This window comes from Corvus hawaiiensis, chromosome 7, assembly GCF_020740725.1.
Source record: "Corvus hawaiiensis isolate bCorHaw1 chromosome 7, bCorHaw1.pri.cur, whole genome shotgun sequence".
Classification (NCBI taxonomy): domain Eukaryota; kingdom Metazoa; phylum Chordata; class Aves; order Passeriformes; family Corvidae; genus Corvus; species Corvus hawaiiensis.
The window spans coordinates 6,768,770-6,781,447 of record NC_063219.1 but is presented as its reverse complement, the minus strand read 5'-3'; the positions used below and the strand labels follow the sequence as shown (position 1 = coordinate 6,781,447).

At 40.2% G+C, this 12,678-nt stretch overlaps 1 long non-coding RNA gene across 4 annotated transcripts in view; it reads right to left on the bottom strand.

Moving 5' to 3' along the window:
• The window catches only part of LOC125328915, a 36,102-nt gene extending 24,768 nt beyond the window's left edge, over nucleotides 1-11,334 (bottom strand). For 3 of the 4 annotated variants that reach the window (XR_007204951.1, XR_007204952.1, XR_007204949.1), the window contains exons 1-2: nucleotides 5,740-11,334; nucleotides 3,105-3,180 (exon numbers count right to left, since the gene is read on the bottom strand). This is a non-coding gene — a long non-coding RNA (uncharacterized LOC125328915). The remainder of the gene's footprint in view (nucleotides 1-3,104; nucleotides 3,181-5,739) is intronic. The other variant, XR_007204950.1, reaches the window with a different exon arrangement.
• Between the last annotated feature and the right edge of the window lie 1,344 nt (nucleotides 11,335-12,678).

Genomic DNA, 12,678 nt, shown 5'->3' with positions numbered 1-12,678 from the left:
GTTATCTTACAGGAGGAAAAGGAAAACGGATATTTCAGATTTAGATGCTGAAATTGAGGTGTAGGAAAACTTGCTTCCTACCTAATTTAACATAAGTTTTGAAACTTCACCTGTAAAGTGGCCATATCATTTTTTCCTACCATTTCTGCTAAGCTCCAAAGGTCTCCAAGGGCCCAATTCCCTTATTTTGTGTATGGAATGTATATGCCCAGATACTGCTTTGGTGTACACCAGAATAGTATCACACCGGGCTAGGGAACACAGATAAGGGCTAAATACCTATTTCTTAAAAACCAGACTGTATTATTAGAAGAAAAGTCCATCTTAGTTGGTCACATCCTTATCCCCCCTCTTCCCATCCCTGCTGCCTGTCTTTGTGGGGTGCCCATCCCTCACAACCAGACCTGTTGGTGCCCCAGACAGGCTCTAAGTTTTATTGCCTTCTTCCACCCACATAACCACCAGTGGAATAACGTGGCTTCATGATTTAAAGGAAAGGGTGAAAGGGTGGCTGTGGGCTTTGGATCCTTTGCTTGGTTTTGAACCTTAAAATTGAGGAGAATTTACTATTAAGACTTGGCTGAGCACCTTCCTAACACATCACAGAATGGCCCTGTCTCAGCCAGTTTCGAGCTTATTAATTTATGGCAGAGATTTTAGGCTTCCCAAATGTACCATCTATTAATAGACAGCTTGATGATCAGCAGGCTCCTGCCCTGTAACTTTGATATAAGTACATTTCCCTCACCACAGCCAAAGAACAGCGTGGGAGCTGCCCAGCACTGTATCCCAACTCCTGCTTTGCTGAGCCCACGGCTTCACATGGGCAGCAGTCACTCCTCATAAGAGTTTGCACTTCTTCCCTGCACCCTGAAGCCTTGTTTTTGGAACACCTAACGTCAGTCTTCTGTGGCTGACCCTCGCTGCATTTAACAAGTATCTTTTGTTTCAGCAGCTTTTCTGCTAATCTCACACTTGGGCGCGATCACTGTTGACGAGGTGAACCTCTTCGTGGAGCTGCTGCTGCAGAGGCCTCTGCTTAAATGGAAGTGGCAGCAGTTCAGCAGGGCCTAACGTACGTTCTTTGACAGAATATAGATTCCCAAAGAGAAGTAATTCTTGCCGCTGTCATAAAACACTGCTTTTTTCAAACGTCAGCACTGTTTGGCACTGCCATCAATAGAGCAACTGCTACCACTATCTACTGGCAAGTGCATAGAAGGGAAAGAGTAGAGGGCGGGTATTGCCTTCAGGTGCATCTCAGCGGGAAAAAAACCCCAAGAAATACAGTATATGATCATCTTTCATATGTCACCAGCCAGTGCTGCACTAGTGACAGCTCTCCAGTTGCACTGGTAGGGAAGAGCCTCAAAAATGAGCTCCAAGGTAAAACCTATTTGTTCCCTGCAGCCCATGGATGGTACTTTACTGTTCAGTTCTGCCTTGCAGCAAAAGAAAGCCTGGCTAATCTGCTCTCTACACTGCTTTCACTAGGATGTGGTGTCACAGGAGAGCAGCAAGGGCATCACTAGAAACACAGAGTCCTGACACAAGATTTGCGTATCTGAGCAGAATTCAGGATAGAGGGAGCTGGGTCAGCATTACAAAGTAACTGGGAATTACAAAAGAGTTTAAAAAAAAGGAAAAGACTGTGCTGCAGTACAATGATTCGCTGTGAATCTGATTCAAATATTATCAAATAGGAACACCTTCTTTTACACTTTTGGGAATTAAAGCAAGCACTAGACAAAATGTACTGATGGGGAATGTTGATACTTCATAACAAATGTTCTGATTTAACTGTAAAACTGTCTTTCCTTAGAGACATGATGGCATAGTTGACTTAGAGATGTTAAGCACAGATTCCTGGAGTTTTTTTGAACTTGAGTCTAAATGAACATGCAGGGAAATAACAGTTTAAGAAGTCACAGTGTATTTCCCCATTTTTCACTGACACTGACTGAAAGATAATTGAGGGTCTTGGATTAGGTTCTAATATGAGGCAAATAAATTAATCCTGTTGTATTCAATCAATTTTGGTTGTGTTCTCTGCATAAATCAAGTCCAGAAGAGGTCTTAGCAAAGACATTTAATTCCAGTTCTGACAATAAAAACAGAGCCAGATCGAGATGATTTTATGGTCATTTTTAGACTATCACAACGGATCATAAAGAAATGCACCAACACCTCTGTCAGAATCAGATATTCAGACTCACAACCAGACAAATCAGGACATGCTGAAGTCCCAGAGCCCTCATCCACATTTCTTCCCGAGCAGCGCACAGGTCACCTCTGCTCTAACCTACAGGACAAACAACAGCCCAAATCTTGTCTGCCTAGATGTGAAGACATCTGACAACCAGTTACTCTCTGGAAGAGACTATCCCATTTGAGGCAGTGGTCAGCAACTTTCAAGCTTCCAGACAAGGATGCTGACCCATTACCATTTAATCTTGATAATCTCCTGCTATCCTTTACCAGATAGAGGGCACAAACTACTGATGAATGCCAAGGAGTAAGAACTGGTACGAACATGATGTAACACAGTGAAGTCCTGAGCCAAGACCTGCTGGACCAGCCAAATTGCATCCCAGTGAACTATCTGAAATGATGAAACTATCAGTTCTTAGAAGTTGTACTCTGCATCAGTGCCCAACACCAAATACTGCCAAGAAGTCTTACTATATTTCACTTTAAGTAACCCAGGCACTTGGAAGATTACTTAGAGTGCAGATCCCCTCTGCCTGTTTCCATCAGCTGAGAACTCAACTGTGCTCCCACAATCCACTGCATTCCTTGAGAGACTGATACTTTGTAGAAATTTTACCCAAAAAGTGGTGACCCAGTCCAAGTTCTGTACAGTCTCAAGAAACAGCCCCTTGATCAGTGCTCCCACACCTATGTGCAACAACCTTGCTCCATGTTTGCCTATCAATCCTTTCCCTCACTCCTTTTTCCCTTCATCAAATATCAGCAGTCCCCTCTTCTTTTCCAGGCTCCCTTCCCTGGCATCTACTGGGGTCACTGCCACCACGGCTTATGGATGAATTTTCTTTTAAAAGAAAATCTTTAAACTTCCTTTGATATAAACACGTACAACTGACCTGTTTCTTCCCACTCCAGAGGGCAAAGTACCAACCTCATAACAGCTCGAACAGTTCTTCAAGCCTTCCAGAGTATCTGAGAAGAAAACAAAAGAAAGGAAAATGGTTTGTCCAAGCCTCTTGGCACCAAAATAATGCAATTTCTCTGATGTTTTGTAATTTATTTATTTTGGAATTAAGGTTAGAAACCAAAGTAAATAATTCTGGCTTTTTCTCCTTTTTTTCACTTCCTTTTTACAATACTGTTGCAAATAATATGATCTCTTTGGAATAACTGTTACTTTTGCTTCAATCTTTTTGGTTTTTCACAGGGTCAAGTGTCCAAGGAATGTTGTTTCTCTGCATGAAAAATCCCAGATAGCCCAAATGTTATGTTTGGTTACTTCACTTATCCTTAAAAGCTAATTGGTTTGTTGTTTTCCTCCAAATCCTACCCTGGATTTTAATAATCTGTGACTGCAGGAAGGTAGTTTTGTGGTAAAAGCATAGTATAGCCTTGATTATCTGTCATAATTACATGACTTTCTTTATGTCCTATTTCTGGGCCTAATTCTGACCCTGTAAATCCTGTCAGATGCTGCAGGTACACAGTATCTCCATTTTCTCCATTTCCTACTGATTATTTTACAAAGACATTCAGCACATCATGGATTTGAGCTTTGCTGGTGTCAACAGCTCCCAGCTGGGTAAGAGAACAGAACCAAGCTCTCTGTGCTTGTATCATCTTCAATAAAGAAAACTGGAATGCATTGAAAGCATCTAAATACTTAAAAATTTGTCAAAAGTCAGGTGTTCAAGTCTCCTTTTCTAAGGTGACTTGGTCACTAGATGCCCAGTCACTACACCAGGTGTCAGTAGGGCCTACCCCTGAGAATTTTATACAGCAACAGTTTCTTCTGTTTCAGCAGTGCAGTGATGTTTATTAATTGCTCCAAGAGCCTTGCATGAAAGGACTTGCAAAGGTAGAATACACTATTCACTCTCATTAATTCATTTCATAAACTACCTCAATGTCCTTCTTAAGCTGCTGCTGCATCTGGAGCTGTTTCCAGTTACAGTTGGGATTAGCATTAGACAAAATGCAAATTTGAATAACCTGGCTATGAAAGGAAAAGAACAGGCTGTTCACACCATTTTTATTTGCAATATTATGTATTTTTACATATCCTGCAAACATTAATGAACAAGTAAATGTTGACTGTTGGGCTCCCTTCTTTCTGATTAATGCATTTCTTCATAATAAGCTATGATCCTCTACGTTTCCCTCCAAACCCTGTTGCCTGAACTATTCATTAATACTCCAACTAAAAAAATTCTTTAGTTAAACTCTTACGCATCTTTATTGCTTCTTTAAGTATCCAAAGAGTGATGGACCTGTACCAGAGAAACTTGCAGAAATAAGAAATCCCTATTTATTTGCTATGAAGTTGAATAGGTCATTTTTAAATTATCTGCTAAAGTAAACCCAACAAAAATAGTGCCATAGGATTCAAGCATGATTGACCAGTTGCAGCTGCCTTAAAAAACACAATCTTCTTTAAAACATGTCTATTTCTTCAAGGAAAAAACCCCAAATCTTTAGGGTAAGTTTATCCCTTATTTGATGTAAAAGAAAATAGTTCACTGTAATCAGCTTTCTTCATCTCACTAATGAATAAGTCAAATTCATTTCAGGAACAGAATAGTCTTTCTCATGATGTGACATACTTTGGAATGCTATTAATGCTTTATGCTGCACGCACAGTGTTCGTTTTGAACTACCTATACACTGTTCACAGCACTTTAAATGATTACATAGTAGGTGTGTGTTTATATATAGTATGTAATCATCTCAAATGCTGGGATTGCAATGCGAATAGGTAATAGGAAATAAACTCTACTTTTGATTACATAGGCCTGTGATTAATTGTTTGAACTTTGGTAAATGAAAAAGACTTAATTAATTTTAAAAAAACCAACGAAAACCAGAAACTCCTGAAAATGGGTTGTTATTATTTAAGGTTTATATGTATTTTATGGGGTTTATGTGCAGAGTATAGCAGTTTTTTGGGGTTTGTTTCATTTTTTATTCAATTTGGTTTATTACTTTATTCATTGATTTCCCATAATAATGCTCGTGCTTATATACTGCCTTTCACTTGGGCTCATAAAGTACTTTACAAATATTAATATATTTTTCTCACCCCTTTTATTTACATTCCCCTTCTAATGAAACTATCATAGACTAGCTGTATATAAATTACACTGAGAGAGCAAGAGAAGCAGAAGGCAAAACATGTACCAGATGGGAAAAAAAAAAATTACAATTCCTGGAACAAAAGCCCAAAATGCCATATCCCAGGTGGCTGTTGTACCTTCTGGTCTGCCCTCAACAAGAAGAAGTAGGATCGTGGATAGTAAGGCTGCACTGGGGCTGAGTCAGCTATACAGAGGTCACTCAGACATTGGGTCAACCTGTTCTTAAAAATTTCCTATTACAGAAATTGCCTGTAGAGAGCACAGACTCTGTTCTCACCTTGAACTACCCATGCTGTTGGAAACTTTTTCCTAATGTCTAATCTAAATCGGTTGCTTCAGGTTTAGCTTATTACTCTATGTCTCATTCACTTGGACACAGAGAAAAATTGCTTCCTACCTTTGCAGCAGTCTCTTCTCAGTTGGAAGGCAATTATCCTGTAGCACCTGTGTCTTCTTTCCTCTTTAGATGAAATAACAGCAGTTCATTAAATCCTCAGTGGTAGTCATTCTCATTGCCTTGCACTTGCCAGTCTCTGGTGTTATTTTCCATGGAGCCTAGTGTTGGACATCAGATTTCACCAGAGCACCTTCACTTACCCTGCAGGGCTTGTTCTTTTATAGAACATTCTGAGTTGGAACAGATCCACAAGGATCATCCAGTCCAACTCCTGGCCCTACACAGACACCCCAACAATCCTACTACGTGCCTGAGAGTGTTGTCCAAACGCTCCTTGGGCTCTGTCAGCCCTGGGGCCATGACCCTTCCCTGGAGAGCCTGCTCAGTGCCTGACCACCTTCTGCGAGAAGAACTTTTTCCTGATATCCAACCTAAATCTCCCCTGACACAGCTCCAGCCATTCCCTCAGGTCCCGTCACTGGTCACCAGAGAGAAGAGTCCATTGCCTGATCTTGCGTACCCAGTGAGTGCTTGTGTTTTGCACAACAGCTTGACACCGTTTCTTTCCACTAATGATGCCCAGTAATAGCTTCAGATCTTCCCCTGCAGTTTCACCACCCAGTGTATTCTGGACTGTCAGAGCTGGCTGTCCTTGTACAATCATATTGTTGGTCAGCATTGTACAGTTCATATTTGTCCTTAATTCAGCTCCGCTCTATTTTTCAGACCATTTCTCTAAATTATAAAGTTATTGGAAAAAAAATTCTTATTTTCCCAATATGCCTGAATCTGCCTAGGATGGTATGGTCTGCATATTTACTAAGCATAACCTTTGCTTCATTATGCAAGTTACTGATGAAGAATTTACTGCTGCATCCAGAGTACATGGGATCCTGCTTGAGCGTTTGGCAGTGAGTCATTAATACCCTCTGTGAAGGAGGCTTTCCAGAGAGTTCTGTATCAAGCTTAGGGCAGTTTAATTACAGATGCACTTTTCCCAGTCTACTTTGGAAGCTGCCATGTTATGCTTACAAGGCTCAAAGTGCACCACTCTGGCCAGTTCTACTATAGACACTCTTCTTTCATAGAAAAAAAAACAGGTTTGAAACTTGGATAATTTGCTTTTGACAGACCTTTGTTGTTTTCCAGTTCCTTGGTTCATTTTGTTCTGTGCTGGCTTTGGGTTTTCTCCTTAAAAATTATTTGTTTCTTCAGTATTTTTTTCTGGAAAGGCTTGCTGATCTGTAATTCCTCTGAACTTCCTTTTCCCTCTTTTTAAAGATAAGGACTGCATTTACTCATTTCCAGGATCTAGGACTTCATAAATCCTTCATACTTTCTCAAAGATAATTTTTGATGCCTCTATTTGATTCACCTCTTTCATAGCTCCCAGTAAAGAGAGACCAAGTCCACCCAATTTCACAAGTCAAATGTTGCTTAGCTCCCCTTAGTGATGATTTCTTCTCCTGCTGTAGCTCCAAATCCTGCTTCTCTTCCAATGTTCATGTGCAGCTGATCTTCCTACTGAGAACTGAACTCTGATTCACAGAAAAAAAAGTGGTATGAAGTATGTTAGCTTTCTCAGTGGTACCTATCAGGAAAATTGCTATCTAAAACAGTATCCTAGCACTCTCCATCATTGATAATCTCCCTATTCTTTCCTGGAGTGTCGTATTCTGTGCCCTAATGAAAAGGCTGATACTGCAATAACCAGAATAACTCCTGCAGAATCCCACTTGATACATCCTTCTCATTGCATCTTATATTGTACAATTTGTCATTATTAAACAAGCCTTATCAGTATAAAGGGCTATTTGGGCATCTTCCTGCTCCTTTCACTTCTCCTACAAGATTATTTCAGAAACACAGATTTGACAGGAGGCTTGAGCAGTGTCCATGAAAGGCTCTCTAGCCACAGGCACTTACCACTTTAATTCTCCTTGGCATTTAACAGATTTCACTTATGTGGTTACAAAATATATGGCACTGGCATAACACTTGCCATCAGAAGAGTTCAAAGCACTTTCCACATGAAACTTTTTAATAAGGCAAAAGTAAAGTGACTTTCCGGAGGTTGCCCAGCAAGTTATGGGCTGAGCCAAGATCACAGTCCAGACATCCCAAATCCCAGGCCAGTGCTCCATCATTATGTCATCGGCTCCCCATATTATTAATGCTCAGCCTAAATATATTCTTGTAGCAATTGATTTAATGCCATTAGTTTCAGACAGCTAACCCAAAGCTCCTTTAGTTATCCAGCCTCCAGGGATTTACTGGAACAAAGAACTTCAAGACTGATCCAGAAAATAACATAATAACTTGCCCGGGAATCCTAGCTAGAGTTTCCTAGTGGTAAAGTTATTTTGAAGGAAAATGATCACCTGTAATTCTAAATCCACTGAAAATCAATGTAAAGATTACATTTAACTAAGTACATTTGTGAGCAGGCCCACAATGATTTTCTGCATTCCCTTTTCAGATGGTAACGTTCAATAAAGATGTATAGTAGTAATTAATGGCATGAAGTCAAGACAATGATCATGATACATGAAAAGAGAATTAAGTAAAAAATCCTTAGGGTCTTAAAGAGATAGTAGGGTGGGTGGAATTGGAGGCTGCAGAAAAATTATATCCATTCACCATCTCTTGGGCACAAGAGGAGATAAAGTTTCTGCATGAATTATAGAAACAGACCAGATTAAACAACAACCAAAGGGAGATGAAGTACCTTCACATACAGCCATAGAAAGGGACTTTGGAGTCCCAAGTCCTTTGTCAGTGGCCAGAAGGGTGCAGTTCAAAGTCCTCAGAAGATGGCAGAGAAGTTGGAGAACTCAACTGTTGATTAAGTGTGTGAGAGAACACAGGCAATTGGGACAGCAAGACAAATATGCGCCAAGAGAAAGATCAGGAGGAGGTACAGAAATCTTCGTATTAAATGAGCCACACAGTTTTCTTTGCTTTTGGCTTTCATAATCCATCTTACTGAACTAGGTGGAAGAGGCTAAATACACTTTTCAGTCCAGTGTCTCAGATCCGTATATAGATTTTCTCACTCACCTGGATACCTCCATGGTGTAGTTTCAAATTACGGAAGCTTTCAGAAAGATCTGCTTATGCTGTGTGTTCTCCAGGACTGTATATCAAATAATGGAATATTATCTTCTTTCTATGTACATTGTATGTTTCCTTTACAGAACATTTGTTTTTCTCATCTAGACAGCCTTTGGAACAGACCTTATTCTTTATAGTGCTTTTTAATTGCCATTATATAACAATGCCAATTACTAGGTTTTATATCAATGAAATTTACCATACTTTTTACAATTTAGAATAACTTATTTTTATTATCTGTGGTTCAATATGGATGTCAGTGTTCTTAACAGCTAATCTAGTAATAGCTTCTGTTTTCTACAGCTGAGTACTTTAAGAGAATGCCTCGTGCTTCAAATACTCTATTGGGTACACAGATAAAATATAAAATAAAAATATAAAATACAGAATCAATTATTTAAAGAGAAAATTTAAGAATTGTAGTAACATATAATGGAAAAGTAAGACTTTCTCAATTCTAAGCAGAAACAGCCCTGAACAAATGGAAAAGTTAAATTTCATCCTACCGCATTTTCAGCTCACTGATGCCACAATTTTACATGGATAGAAAGACTAAACATCTGATTTTCCTTTACATTCAGATTCAGCATCCACCAAGCCTGATGCATTATACTGTCTGAGTACATCCCAGCCTCAGAAGAACAACTGAGATTTTAAATGGTACATCTTAAGGATGGAATATTTAAAGTAACAGCAGACTTGAGGAAAAAATTTCTCAGTATGTTTTGTACAAGAAAGACCACTCCAGTTACCTATGTACCCAAGCTGAGATTTAAACATATTTTTATGTATATACAAGCATATATAAACTATACACAAATATACTTTTTATAAAGTATATACAAGTATATTTTAAGTATACTTTTCATGACAAAGCAGAAAAGAAAAGCCTGTGACTCATATTTAAGGTACAGAGCAGATTTACATGCAAATCTCTCAACTCATTCAGGGGAGATGTTTATCTGCAGGCAGAAAGCAAACACCCCTCAACACTAATCTCATGTGATTGATATCTCAATGTCAGAACTCGAGCTCTGAATCTTCAATAAATTGCTCAACCCCCATATAATATGCGACTGTATCTCTGTCTGCCATGAACCCTGTTTGAATCCAGCGCTGCTCGTTTTATGTCAGGCTGTTTATCACCATCCTGGTCTCAAAGCACAGGAGCAGTCAAACACCTGCCTCCTGCACTCAACTGCCAGGTCTGAACTTGGAGTACTTGAAGAAAACCATTATAAATCTCACACACAGTAATTTGCAGCGTTTTATCAGCCTCCACTAGTCACTGATCAGACTGCAGCAGTCCACAGTCCTCCAAGCCTTAATCCTTGTGATTTCTGCTGGCAGCCCCTCAGCAGCCTGACCTGCATGGCCACCTGCCTCAGCAATACGTGACTGCATAGGCATTGCTTATGGCCTGTCTAAGGAAAGATAAATGTGTTAAGAAACCTCCTTTTCCCTTCCTAAAGCTATACAGTGTCTCCTAACTTTGTCCATGTTTCCTAGTTCTCTGTAGCTGTCTTTTCTGATTCAGATTCCAGTACAAGTGTCAAATGAACCAGTTGTATCAGTCATGACAGTATGATTTCTAACCACTTCTTTTGTTTGCCTTGTCATTTTCCACCTTCAGTAATGAGAAGCACAAGCTAGGGAAGGTCACTTTTATTGCCTGTTTGGACATTGGTAGTTCAGGAATGGAGATTAAAACTTAGAAGAACAGCTGCAGTTCCTTGCACACTAAAGTATATTGCTTGTGCTTAATTCTGATTACAGAGGGGTGTTCTGTTGTACTGTTCTACTTGTGCTGAGATGTCACCTGCCCTTAGCCAAGCACAAACCTTGTGGGTTAACAGTTTTTGGAGAATTTGCTTTTGCCTTTCACCTGAATAAAACCCACCAGAACTGACTTTCACCCTCCAGAACTGACAAAAACCCATGCAGAGATGCATGTATATAGTAACATTAGCTGAAAAGAGATGGCAGCAGCAGCTTTTTGTGGTGTTGATGTGTTTGGCCATTTTCCCTTTGTGTTGGCCTTATCTTTTCCATGTGCTAAACAAAAAAGTTGTTCAAGAGTTTCTTCAACTGTTCTGCACTAATGGAAAAGTTATATCACATAAGGCTGATGTTCCCCTCCCAAGCTGAGCTGAGTCTGGTGCTTATAGAGGAAAAAGCATAAAAACAGCCAGGAAGTATTTCTTTTCTTTTCTGAAATTTTTCTTTGGATCAAATTTAAGAAGTGGTCCTGAGAGAATTCAGTGCATCTCCTGAATACGTTTTTCCAAATATCCTTCCAAAGAGCAAGTCATCACATACCTATAGGTGTCTGCACTTTCTATAGCAAGGACTGTGCTAAATGAACACAAATTGTTTATTTCTACAAAGCTGAAATTTGGTAGTGATGCCATAGTGATTTTTTGCCTTTTCTTTTATACCCCTTTTATATATCTTTTTATAGCTTTTGTATTCTTAGTGTTTTTTGCCTACATTCTTAGACTTATTTGTCAAGCTAGGAGGCCAAACATCTTAGAAACCCCAGACCCCAAGGTCCTCTCCAGAACACATTCTGTAAACTAAGATAGAATCATCCAGGGGAAGGTTCCTTGAGGAGGGGGGCTCATTGGAGCCACTCATTGGGGAATTTTTGATAGAGATGCTAACTAGTAAAACCTATAATGTTATACCAGATCTATCGTGTGTGTGTATCACGGGGTGCATTTCAGCACATTCCACCTGCACCTAAGGATCCTTAAAATAAATACTGAGGTAAAACCCCTTTCTTGTCAGGTTTTTTGCATGTTAGCTCAAAGAGAGCTCAGGGGTCTAGCCACAACCCGACAGCACTACAGCAGGCACAGACACTCACAAAAGCGCAGGTAGACAGGGGTGCGCTCCTCACCCAAGGGAGCCGTCCCTGACCAGGGTGTGAAGGCATGCAGAAGGTTTATTGAGATGAAACAATGGGGGGAAGAGACAGAAAGCTGAATATCTGACAGGGTCTAGGGATTTTATAGTGGGGATAGGAAAGGTGGGGATAAGGGATACAGCAAATGGGATACGTGACAGGAGACAGGGTTGAGGGCAAGGAAACCAATGGAAATAACACAAAGGAGGGATTTAGGGAAAGAACCAATGGAGTGTCAAGTACAACAGAACTTTCTAGAATTAATACATATTAATTTAGGGTAAATGAATATTAACAAACTTATACATGGAACAGGGAGGGGAAAACATGAACCTATCACATAAAAATATGTAAACTGCGGAACTGGGGGATTATGATCTCTCACCCTAACCACGGAGTGAGGCATTAAGCTTCGGTGCCTGACCACCACAGCTTGGTGTCTGCTGGATCTTCAGGGGTCAGGGTGGCTGCAGCCACTTGCATGGCTACACTTTCTCCCTTCTAACTGTGCTTGATTCTTGATTTTAAGACCAGGAAAAGGCATCAGTAGCATCAGCATTTTGAATTCTGTTCATGAAGGGAAAATTATAATGACAAATTCTTTTTAAGGAAGTGTAGAGGGATTCCTTGTGGAACAGGGGCATATGATACCCCATGACAGTCTGGTCAACCTAGGGTTACTGTGGAAAAACCCCTGAACTGGCCTCAGGCTGCAGGCAGGCCTGGGAGACACCTGGCACCAGGCAGCCTTGAAAATCCTTGGCAAAGTTATACACTGGTCGGCTCCCCCACTGCTTAGAGACCGTCTCGTGGGAATAGGGCGTGAAGTTTTGCAAAGTAGATATAAGTTGGTGTAACTAAAGAACAAAGTGGAGCATGATGCTCAAATTGTATCGGTGTTTGTGTCGTGACTCTGG